Here is a 19,525-nt window from a genome sequence, read left to right as displayed (position 1 = left end):
CGTGTATTTTTTAATGCATCAATCGATGTACCACTGAATTCTCTATAAAAAAGTACTAGGCCATATATAGCGAAAAACGATTAGTTTACGAGATATTCAATAAAATATAAACCGTAACACCTCCTTTCGTATCATGTTCTCCTAATACAAAATCGGATTTTTCGACAAAAATTTTTCCATCGCTCCGGGAATTTCGATCTCAATTTTTTTATTAAATATCTCCTTTATTCTTCGTAATATCAAAAAATGCTTGGAATAAAAGTTGAATGGCTTCGAATGGGCTACATTCTGGTGACCTCAGTTTTTCGTGGGTGCACCCATAAAAAGTTATCAACGTCAATTGTATTTGCTTAAATGGAATCGTATATTTTTAATGGATCAATCGATGTACCACTGAATTCTCTATAAAAAAGTACTAGGCCATATATAGCGAAAAACGATTAGTTTACGAGATATTCAATAAAATATAAACCGTAACACCTCCTTTCGTATCATGTTCTCCTAATACAAAATCGGATTTTTCGACAAAAATTTTTCCATCGCTCCGGGAATTTCGATCTCAATCTTTTTTATTAAATATCTCCTTTATTCTTCGTAATATCAAAAAATGCTTGGAATAAAAGTTGAATGGCTTCGAATGGGCTACATTCTGGTGACCTCAGTTTTTTCGTAGGTGCACCCATAAAAAAGTTATCAACGTCAATTTTATTTGCTTAAATGGAAACGTGTATTTTTTAATGCATCAATCGATGTACCACTGAATTCTCTATAAAAAAGTACTAGGCCATATATAGCGAAAAACGATTAGTTTACGAGATATTCAATAAAATATAAACCGTAACACCTCCTTTCGTATCATGTTCTCCTAATACAAAATCGGATTTTTCGACAAAAATTTTTCCATCGCTCCGGAAATTTCGATCTCAATCTTTTTTATTAAATATCTCCTTTATTCTTCGTAATATCAAAAAATGCTTGGAATAAAAGTTGAATGGCTTCGAATGGGCTACATTCTGGTGACCTCAGTTTTTTCGTAGGTGCACCCATAAAAAAGTTATCAACGTCAATTTTATTTGCTTAAATGGAAACGTGTATTTTTTAATGCATCAATCGATGTACCACTGAATTCTCTATAAAAAAGTACTAGGCCATATATAGCGAAAAACGATTAGTTTACGAGATATTCAATAAAATATAAACCATAATACCTCCTTTCGTATCATGTTCTCCTAATACAAAATCGGATTTTTCGACAAAAATTTTTCCATCGCTCCGGGAATTTCGATCTCAATCTTTTTTATTAAATATCTCCTTTATTCTTCGTAATATCAAAAAATGCTTGGAATAAAAGTTGAATGGCTTCGAATGGGCTACATTCTGGTGACCTCAGTTTTTTCGTAGGTGCACCCATAAAAAGTTATCAACGTCAATTTTATTTGGTTAAATGGAATCGTATATTTTTAATGCATCAATCGATGTATCACTGAATTCTCTATAAAAAGTACTAGGCCATATATAGCGAAAAACGATCAGTTTACGAGATATTCAATAAAATATAAACCGTAACACCTCCTTTCGTATCATGTTCTCCTAATACAAAATCGGATTTTTCGACAAAAATTTTTCCATCGCTCCGGGAATTTCGATCTCAATCTTTTTTATTAAATATCTCCTTTATTCTTCGTAATATCAAAAAATGCTTGGAATAAAAGTTGAATGGCTTCGAATGGGCTACATTCTGGTGACCTCAGTTTTTTCGTAGGTGCACCCATAAAAAAGTTATCAACGTCAATTGTATTTGTTTAAATGGAATCGTATATTTTTTAATGCATCAATCGATGTATCACTGAATTCTCTATAAAAAGTACTAGGCCATATATAGCGAAAAACGATTACTTTACGAGATATTCAATAAAATGTAAACCGTAACACCTCCTTTCGTATCATGTTCTCCTAATACAAAATCGGATTTTTCGACAAAAATTTTTCCATCGCTCCGGGAATTTCGATCTCAATCTTTTTTATTAAATATCTCCTTTATTCTTCGTAATATCAAAAAATGCTTGGAATAAAAGTTGAATGGCTTCGAATGGGCTACATTCTGGTGACCTCAGTTTTTTCGTAGGTGCACCCATAAAAAAGTTATCAACGTCAATTTTATTTGCTTAAATGGAAACGTGTATTTTTTAATGCATCAATCGATGTACCACTGAATTCTCTATAAAAAAGTACTAGGCCATATATAGCGAAAAACGATTAGTTTACGAGATATTCAATAAAATATAAACCGTAACACCTCCTTTCGTATCATGTTCTCCTAATACAAAATCGGATTTTTCGACAAAAATTTTTCCATCGCTCCGGGAATTTCGATCTCAATTTTTTTATTAAATATCTCCTTTATTCTTCGTAATATCAAAAAATGCTTGGAATAAAAGTTGAATGGCTTCGAATGGGCTACATTCTGGTGACCTCAGTTTTTTCGTAGGTGCACCCATAAAAAAGTTATCAACGTCAATTTTATTTGCTTAAATGGAAACGTGTATTTTTTAATGCATCAATCGATGTACCACTGAATTCTCTATAAAAAAGTACTAGGCCATATATAGCGAAAAACGATTACTTTACGAGATATTCAATAAAATGTAAACCGTAACACCTCCTTTCGTATCATGTTCTCCTAATACAAAATCGGATTTTTCGACAAAAATTTTTCCATCGCTCCGGGAATTTCGATCTCAATTTTTTTATTAAATATCTCCTTTATTCTTCGTAATATCAAAAAATGCTTGGAATAAAAGTTGAATGGCTTCGAATGGGCTACATTCTGGTGACCTCAGTTTTTTCGTAGGTGCACCCATAAAAAAGTTATCAACGTCAATTTTATTTGCTTAAATGGAAACGTGTATTTTTTAATGCATCAATCGATGTACCACTGAATTCTCTATAAAAAAGTACTAGGCCATATATAGCGAAAAACGATTAGTTTACGAGATATTCAATAAAATATAAACCGTAACACCTCCTTTCGTATCATGTTCTCCTAATACAAAATCGGATTTTTCGACAAAAATTTTTCCATCGCTCCGGGAATTTCGATCTCAATCTTTTTTATTAAATATCTCCTTTATTCTTCGTAATATCAAAAAATGCTTGGAATAAAAGTTGAATGGCTTCGAATGGGCTACATTCTGGTGACCTCAGTTTTTTCGTAGGTGCACCCATAAAAAAGTTATCAACGTCAATTTTATTTGCTTAAATGGAAACGTGTATTTTTTAATGCATCAATCGATGTACCACTGAATTCTCTATAAAAAAGTACTAGGCCATATATAGCGAAAAACGATTACTTTACGAGATATTCAATAAAATGTAAACCGTAACACCTCCTTTCGTATCATGTTCTCCTAATACAAAATCGGATTTTTCGACAAAAATTTTTCCATCGCTCCGGAAATTTCGATCTCAATCTTTTTTATTAAATATCTCCTTTATTCTTCGTAATATCAAAAATGCTTGGAATAAAAGTTGAATGGCTTCGAATGGGCTACATTCTGGTGACCTCAGTTTTTTCGTAGGTGCACCCATAAAAAAGTTATCAACGTCAATTTTATTTGCTTAAATGGAAACGTGTATTTTTTAATGCATCAATCGATGTACCACTGAATTCTCTATAAAAAAGTACTAGGCCATATATAGCGAAAAACGATTAGTTTACGAGATATTCAATAAAATGTAAACCGTAACACCTCCTTTCGTATCATGTTCTCCTAATACAAAATCGGATTTTTCGACAAAAATTTTTCCATCGCTCCGGGAATTTCGATCTCAATCTTTTTTATTAAATATCTCCTTTATTCTTCGTAATATCAAAAAATGCTTGGAATAAAAGTTGAATGGCTTCGAATGGGCTACATTCTGGTGACCTCAGTTTTTTCGTAGGTGCACCCATAAAAAAGTTATCAACGTCAATTTTATTTGCTTAAATGGAAACGTGTATTTTTTAATGCATCAATCGATGTACCACTGAATTCTCTATAAAAAAGTACTAGGCCATATATAGCGAAAAACGATTAGTTTACGAGATATTCAATAAAATATAAACCGTAACACCTCCTTTCGTATCATGTTCTCCTAATACAAAATCGGATTTTTCGACAAAAATTTTTCCATCGCTCCGGGAATTTCGATCTCAATCTTTTTTATTAAATATCTCCTTTATTCTTCGTAATATCAAAAAATGCTTGGAATGAAAGGTGAATGGCTTCGAATGGGCTACATTCTGGTGACCTCAGTTTTTTCGTGGGTGCACCCATAAAAAAGTTATCAACGTCAATATTATTTGCTTAAATGGAATCGTATATTTTTTAATGCATCAATCTATGTATCACTGAATTCTCTATAAAAAAGTACTAGGCCATATATAGCGAAAAACGATTAGTTTACGAGATATTCAATAAAATATAAACCGTAACACCTCCTTTCGTATCATGTTCTCCTAATACAAAATCGGATTTTTCGACAAAAATTTCTCCATCCCTCCGGGAATTTCGATCTTAATCTTTTTTATTAAATATCTCCTTTATTCTTCGTAATATCAAAAAATGCTTGGAATAAAAGTTGAGTGGCTTCGAATGGGCTACATCCTGGTGTCCTCAGTTTTTTCGTAGGTGGACCCATAAAAAAGTTATCAACCTTAACTTTATTTTTTCAAATGCCATCCTATATTTTTTATCACGCTAATGTATGTATCCTCTCATTCATTAATGTGTAAGACAATTTTTAGCAAAAGACTATTAATTTAAGAGATATTTAACTAAATTTATTTATTTTCTAATCTATGAAGTTTTTGCTATACATGGTTTGGTCGTGACATTTTTATAAAGAACGCTAGAGGATATTAACTGCTATATCAAGAAATATATAGTTCCATTTAGAAATGCAACATTCACTTTTCACATAAATCCTTTTGGCTTTTATGCATAAAGAAATAAGTATCAATTGGCTATAGCCCTCTCGAAATTATTTAATTTTTATTTGAAACACTTTTTAATATCTCTAAAAATAAGCATGGTACTTTAGGTAATGTTATTCGGTCATTTGGTATAATAGATTATGTAATTGATTAAAAATGGTCGAGATATTCCAAATAATATATATATTTTGTTTTTAATAAATCAAAGAAATGGTAAAAAAACGCCGAAAAAATGACTGTTTTCATAGTGGAATTAGCGTGTAAAAAGTAAATATCTAAATTATATTTATTGTATAAATTGAGAAAAAATAATTTGATGCTCTGAAAAGACAACAGCAAGGAAAATAATAAAAGGTTAAGTATGAGAACGATGGATACGTGATGAATGTATAAACACTCCTTTTAAATTATATCTTTCTGATACAAAATGAAATTAAATTAAGCTTTCGTTCATTTAATCTATAACTCATAGAAAATCCCAAGAATTGTTAAAATTCTTTGAAAAATTTCTCGAGCGACCTCCTGTCATATTATGTCTCCCTAATAGAAAATCGAATTTTTCGCTAAAAGTTTCATTCATTCGATCATTTGGAAATTTCAAATTTGACGTCATATTTCATTCTTGTCGCGTACAAATATATGATTGGAATGGATTCATCAATTACAATTTTCATTCTTGTACCGATGTTTCGACAATATGGTACTCCATATTCCCTGTTGTGCCGAGGTATCTGTCCTCAGGGATAGCTTGCATAATCATACGCATCAACACCTGTGGTTCAACACCTCTGACAATTAATAAATTTTCATAAAAACTGCAGAATTACATATCACGTCTAATTTATAATTCACGCTCCTTCTCCAACCAACCACTAAATTTTTAATCCTCGTCCCGAACAATGCGTCGAATCTTTGAAACATAACGCACGATAATTTCCGCGTCATCACCGAAAATCAATCAAAATCATCATCAAAGTGAAAATATTCGGTCAATTACGAGGCGTGGGTATTCATCATTAAACACAATGACAGATAAAGTTGAATCAGCATCGTTAACACCCGATTCCGTTTAAAATTGAATCGTTAATCTTTAATTCAATATCGAATATCTGTGTTATCATTATCACAGCCAAGCTTTTATCATCATTATTTCGAGGGGCTTTACATTTGTTTACATCCTCTCGGCCAATAAATACATTCGCATACCGTGCGCTCTCTGTCACGATTGAAATAAAACAATGATCCACCCCCCACGTCCAACCATCGTCTGGCAACTCTGCACCATCGTCACGTCCATATCCTTTATACCCGATACGTTAACCTAAAAGCATCGACGACGTACGAACAAATATATACACAGTGTTCCCGTGGAGAAGCGCAAGTTCAAGGGAAGAGAGTTCATCGTGGACCGATTACGAGCTGTCCATCGCGTCCTACGTCTAACACGTTTATTGTTAAAGGTGTATCGATAATCCCTTGACAAGGTTCGACCCCGGGCTGCATTTACCCCCTGACAACGTAGCACGTGACCTCTCGATCCCCCGAAATCCATTTTTCTTCCGCGCCCCCAACCCCTCCCCAGCTATCGCCTCATCTTTTTCCTTCTCAACCAACCTGCTTCTTGCCTTCTTCACCTGCTCTCACTCTGTTCGTTCGTGAAACTCCTTTTTTTATGGGGCTCGATCCTTCGATAAATTCCTTTCCAAGAAACGAGCAGAGGATCAGAAGATCTCTCATCCTTACTATTCTTGATCATGTGTTTTCTGGATTATTAGAGAATATTATTGAAGAGTAATTTTCTTTTTTTGAACTTTTTTTTTACGTATTTTACAATATTTTACGAATGCAATTTTGGACGAGAATATATCGTCTGAAATCTTCATATAATACATGACAAGTATAGTAATACATGACAATATTGTGAAATAGAGTACGGTTATTTTCTTCAAAATAAAATTTTTACGAATACGACTAAAGAAACGGAGAGCTTATTCAAATATCGTAATGAACATTGCATTTCGAATATTTCGAATTTTTCTGTACATTTAAATTTTATCCATAACCACCGACAGTCTAATAACAATAAATCATTAATGTTTTTCGAATAAAATATGCAAAACGTAACAAAGATATTCCATATCGAATTTTTTTGGACGAGTCTCCGCACAACACCGTTTATGCAACAAAACTGGAACGATTCCGGTTACGTAAAAATGGATAGAAATATTCGAGTAATATCACGCGAGTATTTAATTCCTATTCCCCGTATATCGTTTCCGATTATATATAATTAATAACCGCAGCGAGACGCTTCTAATTAAGTTCAATCTATTGCTAATTCTCCCCCTGAAAAAAATATTTTCTCCCTCGTCGATTTCGCAATCGTGTCGTAATGCAATTTGCAGGATGATTTTTCCACTTTCCCCCTCCCCCTCCCTCTTTTTTTCAATAAAGATCGATTCATCGCGTACGCGATTACCCGCGATATCGCGCGTAATCGTATTATCGAAGGCATGGAGGGCAGGACGTCATTTATCGCAATATTGGCCTGATATCGGTAATTTGCGATCTGGTGCAATCACGGCACGAACAGTGGACCATCCTCGTTTCCCTGTACACGTGTTTATAAAGCTCGATGAACTCGCGCCGAATCTCCCCGTCGAAATCCAACCACGATTTCGTCCACGAGAAGATGAGCGAGCAAAAGGGGGATAATAATTCGATACAATTCGTTCGTTTTCTTCGTTCGTAGACGAGCAATTTTACGGAGACCACGGGTGTCGCCAAGAGATACGAGCTATAAATATATATCTTTCGGCTATCTTCTCCTCTTGGTTACATTATGGAAAGTGGAGTTTAGCGAAACTCAAAGACAAGGGTTACTTTGGCTCGGCATCCAGCCTGATAATTCGAATTCAAAGACGTGCAGTGCGTGACCGGTCTTGCCATCCGTGTCTGAGAACCCTCTTACCTCGCGGTGGAGAGAAAATTTGCATAATCGATCAGGATACGTTCCAAACGTGGAGCAACGTGGTTCACTTTGCCCCCTCCCCGGACCGTTTTGCATGTTCACGAAAAAAAGCGATCCGCTTCCTTTGTATGCCGTTCGCCACCATCCTCCTTATCCTTCAACCTTTCTGGCTCCATATTTTCTTATCACATATATATATATTCTTTCTGCATCAATCCATTCTTCTTTTCTTTCTTTTTCTTTTTCCTTTCTCGTTCTCGCATCTGTCTCCTCCCCTCCCGTTTTTCTCTGTTTTTCTCATGCTCGCTCATCGATCGAATCACTTATTCACTTACTCGTTTATTTACCCCCGATTTTTATCTCTTCTCGAACATTGGATAATTCTTTTGGTAATTCGGCCAATCACTGTTTCCGATCGTTATTTTTTCCTCAATTTGTTGTCGATTCTACTTGTTGAGTATTATACTCGTTACGATGCTAAATTTTCAAAAAAATTTTTTTAAAAAAATACGTATATTCCTCTTGATCTCGAGTATATACGTTCCAATTTCTGTTTCTGAAATAATCATTCGGAATAAAAGATAATTAAAAATAGATCGCTCATCTGTACAACAATTTAATCTCGCTTACGCACAAGATACTACACCGATACTTTCGTTACATCTTTAAAACGCCATTTTCTCCTCCATCCATCTTATTCCTGCACGGCTATCCGTCCTCAACTTTTCTCAATTACAGAAACCGACGGAACCTCGAGGACGGTGTCCACCAACGCTGTCCCTGTTCAAAAAAAAAAACTCATTCGTCCATCTCTACCATGATTCTCACCTCTTCCCCCTCGTACATCCCGTAGTTTGTATTTTTAAATTGTCCACGTGTTCAATCAAGCAAAACGAGACGGTCGATTAAACGCTTCGATTAAACGCCACGAATTCACCGGTGATGCGTAATTTAATGCGTGCACGTTGATACTGAATTGCTTGAAGAAACTTGAAATTATTACCACGATAACATGCAAAATTATGCACATACTCATAAAATAGTGGATTGATGTAAAAGAGAGAAAGAAAGAAAGAGAGAGAAATGGCAATCGATGCACGCTCCTTCTTCTTTTTCTTCTTCTTCTTCTTTCTCCTTTTACAAATATATTATTTATAATAATTCTTCCTTCCCACTTTTTCCACCCTCGTCCCGTGCAACGGTTCCAAATACAAATAAATATTCCGCTTTAATTAAAGCGCACAAAAGGGGCCGCGTACGAAATAAAATGGAATCAACATTGATGGTGTTGCGAACGGAATCCCGCGTTCATCAGGGCAAATAAAGTTGTGAATCCGGGGGAAGAAAGGAGGTACGAAAATGGTGGGGGTTGCCGCGGGTAAGAAAAGGAGGAGAAGGAAAAGAAGTCGAAACGGAGTACGGCGGTTAAAATACAATTAGTGCACGGGATGGGTTTCCAACTGGAATGGCAGTCGGACTTATTGCTACAATCATTCTCCGGTTACGCAATATTGCTAAACACAGCAGACTGTGGCCTCGCGGTTGAAACGAAACGCGTTCGTTCGTTTTACACTCGAGGAACGAACTAATAAACCGGGCCAACTATGAATTATTCCCATTCAATTCCCATTACGCTTAATTAATACGTAACTTTCATTCAACTTTCTCAGAAAGACACGCGTGCATGGAGTACGTGCAGTCTTTACTAATAGGATTACGCCATTGTGTATTATAATTACGTTGTGTAAGTGTGATCGAGTTCTTTTGTCTTTTCTTTTCTCTCTTTCTCTCTTGTGTTCGAGCTTGTAAACAATTTGATTAATCTTGCATTTAATAAAATCGGATATTAGAGAATTCGTTCTTAGAGAAATTGTTTAGCTCAGTAGGCAGTGACTATTGATCTTTTTATGAAATATTCCGTTTGTGAACAAGTGTTGACGCGTTCATCAGAAAGCTTAATTCATCCACTGTAACTAGAATAGAACTTCGGAGATTCCATCGAAGTAATTGGGATCAGGATTTCAGGGAAGAGAGAGATTGAGGAATGGAAGCAAATGGATCGCATGATAATTAAATAAAAAAAAAAAGAAAGCTGAATATATGGATTGCACAGTTCATAATTTTGACGATATTGGAGGTGAACACTTATAATTATAATACTATCATTTCGAACAATGAAACGAGTCTCGACAATTCAATACCTCTATACCCGTTACGAAAGTTCTACAGAAATGGTCCTCATTACGCAAAGGCGTTGAAATACGTGCAATGAACGCGTCTGATGGCCAAGAGACCAGCCACGCAGTGTAAGTGACCAGCTACTGGTTGAGTGGAAATCACTCTCAAAATAGTGTCCAGATAGGTCGGCGTTCATCAAAGGATCCAACATGGGGCTTTTAACCGTCACTCTTGAGAATTTAATACGAGCACACGGGATCAGGAGGATCGAACTCCTAGAATTGGTCTTGGCTCCTTGGCAGTAGCGATCAACGTCATTGGTCGGACGCCCGTGACAATAACACGTCATTACCATTATCCGGTGGCCGTCTTGTCGCTTCTATTATCGATATATGGATGAAATGGGTATGAAATCGAAGGCTACAAGGACTTTGATCCAAGCTTCGTTTTCTCGCTACTTAGATATCGGCTCTTAATAATTCTGCGAATGTTTCATGCATAAGACATTGATAAAGGTCTCACTTTTGTGAAGAATTTTATCAGTTTGAATATATAATAGTTGAAGTTACGAATAAAATTAATAAATAAAATTATTATAATGAGTAAATGTTACTTAAGCATTTCAATAATTTAATTAATCGATTATAGAAGTAAAGAAGGATTTATATTTCCAAACAGAAAATAATTCTAACGTTAACTTTGACTCGTATCTCAAACTACATAACAGAATTTATTGGAAAAGAAAAAGGAAGAAAAGACGATGAAATTATTTCGCTTTCTAATACGTCTTCCCAATATACGAACACGAACCGTATTAAAATTCATATTTCGCAAAGAATGCAGACACCTATGCTGTCTCGAGAAATCGCTCATCTAATCTAAGCGATACATTAAACACGAGTGCTCGTCCGCCCTTCCTTTTCACCCAGGGATCCCCTGAACTAAAATTTCGTGTTAAATGTCTTTGCTGAGCCCCGTTTATCCGCTTTCTTTTGGAGGAAAAGCTTTTTTTGGAAAAGCTCGACCACGTTAGCAGCCGAGTTATATCTACACGGGTGGCTGGATACGCAGACGAGACTTCCACCCAAGGAATCCCTTATCCTTCTCACCTCCTTTTCACCTCCTCTCCTCATCATCCTTCTCCACCTTCGCGCCCGCGCCCCTGCCTCTCTTTCCTCTTCCTCTTTTCCTCTTCCTCGCGACCCGGACAATCCCCAGCGAGCCACCGGCGCCTCTACTCTCGACGGCGCCCCGGGTCGTAATTAGTTTGTGGCTTCACCGTAGTCCGTCATCCCCCTACTTTAGGTAGGGTGAAAGGGGAGGGCGGGCGAGTTGTTCGCTGGCTTGTTCGCTGGCTGGCTGCTTGCCTGACTGGCCAATCTACGACGGTGTCGTGGTGGAAAGAAACGGACGGGCGAAACGGCGGCCAACGACCACGATGACGACGACCAAGGGGTGTATGTATGTATGTATGTATGTATGTATATATATTTATATATATATGTATAAGTTCGCGATGAAACGACGAGCGAAGAGGAGAGGAGGCTCGAGACGAGGCTCTGCGAGGGTGCTGTCTTTGGAAAATTAATAAATGGAGAGAGCAGGAGAGCAGGGAGAGGAAGAGGGAGGTTTGGAGGGCTCTCAAAGAATGGTTGGTAGGTGCTTGTAAATATTAGTTAGATTTAGAAACTGGTGAACCGAGATGAGATTTTATCTTTTTTTTTTTTTTGAATTTATGTTTAAAATTTTCAGGGAAACGTGGGATGTATTCGAAGAGACGAGTTTTGTTTTATTTCTCCTCGATGTAATTTATTGTAATATATATATATAAAAAATCTTGTCTAAACATCTTTCTCTTACTGTTTCTAAGAAGATCTATTACGAGAATATATAGATATATTCAAATACGTAAAAATAAGATATTTTTAACAAAAAAAATATTTTTAATCGAAACGCGAAAGATCAATATTGATTGAATAATCTAAACGATATTAAAGAAGAAAAGATTGACACGCGTTATTCCTCCTCGTCGATGCTACTTGAACAAAGAGGTATTAATCAAATTAATCAAATTAGAAAACCAAGTGTCCATCTAAAAGCTGCTTTAATTAAATTCCTCGCGCGATTCCGCAACGATTATCGAACGAGTATCTCGAATCAACCCCTTAAGCCAAGTTTCTCTCCTCCGCCGCATAATTTCCATCCCCTATCACGTGTTCGCGCATGGTTCCTGTGTATTGTACACGATTATACGCAATGATGATATCGTATCGTTTTTCCAATCGATGCAACGTCGCGTCTCCGTGACGCTTATAGGACGTATAAACGTTAATCGAGGCTAGGCGACTCTCTCAATCAAGGCGAAAGAAAAATATTCGACAACCCCGGAGAATTTGGGAGTGGAAGCGAGTGAGATCGAACGGTTACCGAAATCTCCCCAAGGAGAACCGAGCTAAATTGTTCCCGAAATCCGCAGCGTCTGTTAGTCGAGCATTTTATTCCCCTTCCTTCCTTTCTTCTTTCGTTCTTTCGTAAGAGAGAGAGAGAGAGAGGAGGACTTTCCTCGCGTCTCCGCTAGATTCTCTGCAGGTCTAACGATTGTCATTCGGCCTCCGGTGTCTGGGATAGAGATAGGAAAGGATAGGATAGTATTGTCCGATCTTGAAGAAGAAACTCCTGAGCGTTTGGCGAGTCTCTCCTCTGTGTGTTTCCACCTGATGCCCGAGCTATATCGCTAGCTGATACGAGTATTTCCGCTTATCTATTCCGCTGGGATTCCGGGAATGTTTCTTCGTTTCTCTGAGATTAAAACACGGCCGTGCACAGATCGATTTAAACGTTTTGATCGGTTGGGTGTGTTGATACGAGAATTGATTACGAGCACCGATAAATCCAAGGATCTTTCTCTTCTTATGAATTTTTAGATGGAAATATTTTCGATGGAATTTTCTAAGTAACGCAGTAATTAATATTAAAGTACAAAGGATTCGAGATAACTTTTAAATCATTTTATCAATTTAGAGTCTTTAGCACATCGGTGATAATTTTTGAAAAGTAGATGTATCTAGTAAGTAATTTACCTTTATCAAACTATTTCCTATTAAAATTAAGAAAACTTCAAATCGTTGTAACTCCGAAGATAATGACTTCCGTTTAACGAGTGAACGATCAAAAGCGCGGAACTTTGCCCTTTAAAACGATCTTTCATCCCGGTACGACTTCCGGTTCTCGAGATATCGTCGTATAAAGAAAAGAGTAATTTTTAAGCATTAAATCTGATTAAATTTCCTATTAAAATTACGAAAATTTTAAACTGTTGTAACTGCTAAGATAATGACTTCCGGTCAACGAACGAACGATCGTTAGAAGCGGGGAACCTTGCCCTTTGAAACGCTTTTTCAATTATTTCGATACGGCTTCCGGTTCCCGAAATATGATTGTGCAAAGAAAAGACTAATTTTTAATCATTTACCTTAAACCCGATTAAACTGTATTAAAATTAGGAAAACTTTAAACCGTTATAACTCCGAACATAATTACTTCCGGTCAACGAACGAACGATCGTTAGAAGCGGGGAACCTTGCCCTTTGAAACGCTTTTTTAATTATTTCGATACGACTTCCTGTTCCCGAGATATCGTCGTGTAAAGAGAAGGGTAATTTTTAATCGTTTAGTATCTCCTTCCTTGTCCCTTATTCCGATCTTTACTCGCACCTTCTCCCACTGACCTATCCCAAACTGCAGACAAGCGACAGACGCGATTCCTGGAAGAACATAGTACGTGTTTCCAGGAAAAAATGTAGGTCAGTGGATGCGGACTCATTCACAATCCCCGCACTGACTTATAGACACTTTGAATCCTTATATCTTGGCAACGAATCGAGATATCGGGATAAATCAAAAAGTAATTTCAATGGCGTTGTTTCCTCTATTTCTTGAGCACGTTGCAATAATAAAGTTTTTTATTTCTTCTTTTTTACAAGAAATGTCGAAGTTACATTAATGTATAATTTTGAAATACACGTTTTAATTATCCCTTTGATTTTTACGCTTTCCACGATTATTTTATATTACAATCTATATATTAGATAAAACGATTAGGAAGGAATGTCATGTCACGTAAGCGAAAAAAAAAAGAAAAAAGACGAAATCGCTTTTATTCCAGTCCAATATTTCAAAAATAAGATACAGTAAAAAGGAGTCATCTTAAATCTCCTTTTAGACTTTTTCTGTCCCATAATGATGAAACATAGTAGGAAGACAAAGTCACGTAAGATACTTCTTCCCCCGTTTCCCCTCCTTCTCATCACAACAACAAGAAGAAGGGAGTTCAGGAAAAGGGATCGACAAATCTATCGTAACTTCTCTATTTTAAACAGAAGACGATTCTCTCTCTTCGAAGCCCGTTCCTAACCCGCTAAACTAAACCACCCTTCGTAAATGGTTCTTTCCAAGAACATCATTGGTCCGGAACAATGTTATCCCGATCCCTTGCTCTCCAACTCTTCCTCATTCCCGCGTATTATCTTTCATCTTGAAACAGAAGATAGAGAGAAGATAGAAAAAAACTCCAACTTCCAAACTTCCTTTTAACCCTCTCGCGATCATTCGTGAGAATTGAGAACAAAGGGGAGGAGAGAAGTTTCCATCATCCCAGGTGGACGGCAACCAAGAATACAAGGGGACCCACTCGAACATAGGAGACACGAACGAAGGAGAGAAGGAACCGTGATGGTTTGGAGGGCAGTCTCGCTCTCGTTCCCTTCGTGCAAAACACAGGATGAAAGTTTGTCGCGTGGCAAGGAGGCTAGGAGAGGAGACGAGGGGAAGGATGAGTTTAGTAGGTAGCGGAGTGAGAGGGGGGTTATATTCATGGCGACAGCGCCAGATGTGCAGTAACGCCGCTTGGACGCTGAACGTCTCGCTGCCTCCACCAGGATATTTATCGTGCCTTGGACACGTTATTTGGCTCCTTGCTCGCACGTACCGGCCATCTTTGCTCTAAATTCTCCGATTTTTCGATCTACACGATTTCATGAGAGGAACGATTGAATCGAATTGGAATTATATTTTGTTAATTGCGTAATATGTTTGTTGTTTGTCCGTGTAGTTTCAGTGTTTATGTAAGAATAAATATCAAACGAGTTTTTGTGACTTGATTGTACGGTTATTTCAATGGCGTGACTGACTATGCACGATTTCCTGTTTTATAGTTTTCCGAGAAAGATGTGAAAGATAAAAAAGAATTCTCTCTATATATGTATTCATTTTCTATATAACTGTTTTCTTTTGCATTTATCATTGAAGATAATTGTATTAATTTGTATCATCAATTTATAAATACGAAAGGGAATCCTGGGAAAGAAAAAAATATATAATTTTGAATAAAACGAACGTCATTTAATTCGTGAAAAGATAACTATCATGAATAAAATATTTGATCGATAGATACTGTTCAAAACAAATCGATACTTTAAGTTTAGGTATTGGATTGTCAATTATTATTTCATATTCGCGAGGAAAATACTCCATTATTTATTATCCATTATATATATTATTATTTATTAGATATGCAGAAATTGGGGGAAAAATATCGATCGATCGCTTAAAAATCATTCACGATAGTTCGAGAATGCGAACAGAAAGGGAAAGAGAAAGACATTTCCTGTATCGTCTACCGGGAAATTTTATCGTTTCCATGATCTTTAACGGATGTATGGTTCTTGACAATTGTTACTCGAACAGGATCCGAATGGGAATACGTACAATGCTCGGAATATGGAATTTCGGTTGCATCCTGTTTTCACGGATAAAAAGAGCACAATAGACAGTGGAAGCAATAGGTGTAACTACAAAATATTATCGGAAATTGCTTATATCTTTACGATATGTGCAAAATTGCAACTCGAATTCCCCTTTCCTTCATTTACTTTCTATCGATTCTCTTTAAAACTGTCGGCCACTTGTTCGCCGCGTATATTCGCACATCGTCGTACAAATACTTTGTATTCCATTTCCATTTTCCATATCACTTTCCATATCTCCTTAGATATTCTCGTGTACTCGACTCATCATATGTATAATACATCCTAAGAAAATAATTCAAATTTTCATTATCATCGATAATTTCCACGCTATTCTCCACTATCTACTTTCTATTAATACAATATAACAAAAAGGATGCGATCGATTAAACAGTTCGAGTCGGAAGGATAAATTTCAAAAATATATTTCTTATATTTATACTTTGGAAGAAGGAATTACTTATATTTATACTTTGAAAGATTTTCATTATACCGATTGTTTCAAGTTTATCTCCGCCGATATTCGTCATAGAAGCAACACCTCGTTTATTGTTTGCTTTATAATTGTTATACATTATGTTGTATCGCATCTGTACGTAATTGGCCATTGGATGCTCGATCGGCAGATTTATTTCTATCTGTTCGGATTCAATCTGGTTTTCAGGAACGATGGTCCATCAGGGATAGAGAAATTGCCGCGAATAATAACGCAATAATAATTCTATGAACGGTTCCGCTGTTATGCAGTCGAATCTGTCGGGATGTGCATTTATTGTTGCGAAGCGAATTCAGCTTCTCCCTAGTTCTATTTTTCTATCGATTTAACTCTCTTTTTCTCATTTCTTTTTTTTTTTTTTTTTTTCTATATATTTTCATCCGACCAGTTCGACGGATCGAACCGTATTTTACGATTTCGATACGCAAACAAGCGTTATTATTTTTTTTTTTTCCTAGCTTCTCCAAATAATCGAGAACCGCGATACGGAATCGTGTACAGATTTTTGTGCGTGTGTTTTTTTTTTTTTACGTAAGTTCCGGAGGGGGTTTGCGTTAAGCTCGAGGCGTTGACAAATTGTTGAATCGTTGTCTGAAAAAAATAACGAGATTTATCTTCTTTGATGTTTTAAGATGAAAAGGAAATTTAATATTTCTATTGATTTCTTCTTTTTCCTTTTTTTATTTCATGTTATTTCGAGAGAAGTTTAAATACAAATCCAGATATTTATCTTTGAAATAAATTTCATTTAGCATCTTCTTTTCTCTTGTAAATGTTCTCTTGTAAAGTTAAAAGAGAAAAAACGCTTCTTTTTTTATCTCAATTCTTCAATTCTTCTAAATTTCTTGACATACGAATATCGTACGTTTTGTATAAAAGCGTAATTATTTGTACAATGTAATCTCGGAAAAGAAAATATTTGGAATTCGAATCAATGGAATATTATGTGTACAGCTTAAATTCGTTTTAACCAAATCTGCACAACTTTAAATATCATAGGCAAAATTTTAACAACAATTATCCCTGAACTAACAAAGAGTTAGTCCTCTTTAAAAAGTATCCACCTCATTCGTCTACCTTCGTCTTAACGTCGTCGAATATTTATCGACTGTATGCAGATAGCGTGCAAAATTTCCAACAATTTTCTCTCGAGATTTCTTCTCGTCGCGTTAAACGATCGAACAAACGAATCAAACGCGGGAGGATAACTCGGCTGACACTTTTCTTGAACTTTGATACCTGCGACAAACTCCACGCCAAGTTTTCACTACAATCGCAGGGAATTTGTTACTTCGCTTCTCGCGGCACTTTTTCCCCAGGAAACGAAGCGAGCGTTGGCACAACTGTGCACGGTCAGTAGTTTACGACGCGTTTCGATTTACGAGGGTGTCGTGAACTACTACTCTTATTGCGGTTCTGGAAAAAACTTCAAACGCCACCCCCTCTTAACCGTGTACGGGTTTCGCCCTCTTAAACCGACTCGTGCAATTATTCTCCGGGTTACGCATATAAGAATAGGCGAGAGAAGCGATGAGGTGAGAATCTTAGAATTTTGTTGCATTTCTTTCGATTTACGCATTATTTTTAATTTTCGCGCGATCAAATAGCGAAGAAGTAAAAAATAAAAGTTGTAAGAAATCGAGGGAATTTAACGATTAACCATTAAATTATAAAAAATCTCTTTTCTTTGTCTTATTTAAAAAATCGCGTAACAAAAGAATTGCAACCAATCCAGACTTCCCGACCCTTGCAAAATTATTCTCAAGGACCGTTCAGTCCCGTGAAAGGGTTAATACATGCATTTCATCGTATAATTTCTCTCTAGATGCTTCTTTCGCGCCTTTGAAGTTTTCTATAGCGAGCATATTTCGTGAACACGATCCTTCATTTTAATATAGCGAGTTCATAAAGCGAGAAAGCATAACGAGGCGGGAGAAATCGATAATCCATCGAACCGAAAATTTGAACCGAATCGACGGCAAAAGAAGACAGAGATACGCAATGCCGACCTTCCGCATTCGATAACACGGCTTTCAAGAAATTTCGGATGCAAACCCGCGCTCCTTTTAACCCACTTTTCCACCTTCACGCGCGCGACTTCTGTTTCGAATCACGCATAATTGCGCGTTTAATAAACTTTTCCCCTCCTCCGCGAAGAGCTCATGCGTTCGAACCTTCATCGCGTCATTTCTATCGTCCATTCAACGCGGCACAAGAAAATTAGCGGTGTTGAAAAACGACGCAAAATTATCCTCTAAAATTTTAGCTCGAGACTCGTTTCAAATTCGCAATCGAATTACGAGGGGACGCTTGAAAATTCATTTTTCTATCTCACGAGCTACAAGTTATAAAAGAATATATTTTTTTTTTATAACAACGCGCGTGGAAAAATGTAACGAGTTAAGTGGAACGCTATAATGAAGGTGGAGGGGGGTTAAAACCAGCATGGCCGGGGTAAAAAAGAATTATGACCGGTTAAATGAAGTGGGCCATTCATCAGGCGAGCGAGATAGGGCAAAGTAATGAGCATGAGTAAATAGTACGAAGAGAGTCATAGATAGATGGACGCTATCGAATGATCGATACAAGCAAAATAGGCCACAACATATCGTCAACAAATAGTATAATAATAAGATTGATCCAATTAGGCAATTATCTTATTCCGCTTGAACCATTCTCTTATGTTCTATTCTTATATTCTCTCTATATTTGCATTAAATTTAAAAAGAGAATCATCTTTAATTTTAATTTACAAGATAAGGTTAGATATTGTTTACAATTTGTTTATTTATTCAAGTAATTTGATATTATTTTTATTTCAATTTTGAGTATAAGACATGAATTGTAACTATTGGTTATCGTGAGATTCGGCTACGGAAAAGAGAATTTTAGGAGCACGTATGAGGCTGACAGAGCTGTATAAATCAACTCCGTTTACCGGATTACCGGGATACGTTTTAACGAGGCACGTATGTTGCTTATCTTTATTTCGAAAATATTATACGGTTAGCTGCGTAAAATTTTCTCATTACGGTGGAAGTTAATTGGAAATTATCGAAATAGATAACTTATTCTCTTCGATTTACGATTAACTGATTTAG

At 36.4% G+C, this 19,525-nt stretch overlaps 1 long non-coding RNA gene across 2 annotated transcripts; it reads right to left on the bottom strand.

The window, feature by feature from the left end:
• Positions 1 to 6,942: 6,942 nt before the first annotated feature.
• On the bottom strand, positions 6,943 to 11,506 carry LOC133666357 (uncharacterized). Of its 2 annotated transcripts, none has more exons than XR_009830442.1 (3): positions 11,234 to 11,506; positions 8,581 to 8,726; positions 6,943 to 8,502 (listed from the first exon to the last, which is right to left on the bottom strand). It is a non-coding gene; the product is annotated as an uncharacterized LOC133666357 (long non-coding RNA). The 2 variants fall into 2 exon arrangements; XR_009830443.1 differs by lacking the exon at positions 11,234 to 11,506 and adding an exon at positions 8,979 to 9,244.
• Positions 11,507 to 19,525: the final 8,019 nt, after the last annotated feature.

Source organism: Apis cerana, linkage group LG6 (assembly GCF_029169275.1).
Source record: "Apis cerana isolate GH-2021 linkage group LG6, AcerK_1.0, whole genome shotgun sequence".
NCBI lineage: Eukaryota > Metazoa > Arthropoda > Insecta > Hymenoptera > Apidae > Apis > Apis cerana.
Note: the sequence above shows the minus strand (reverse complement) of the source record. Positions and strands in the feature narration are given on the sequence as shown.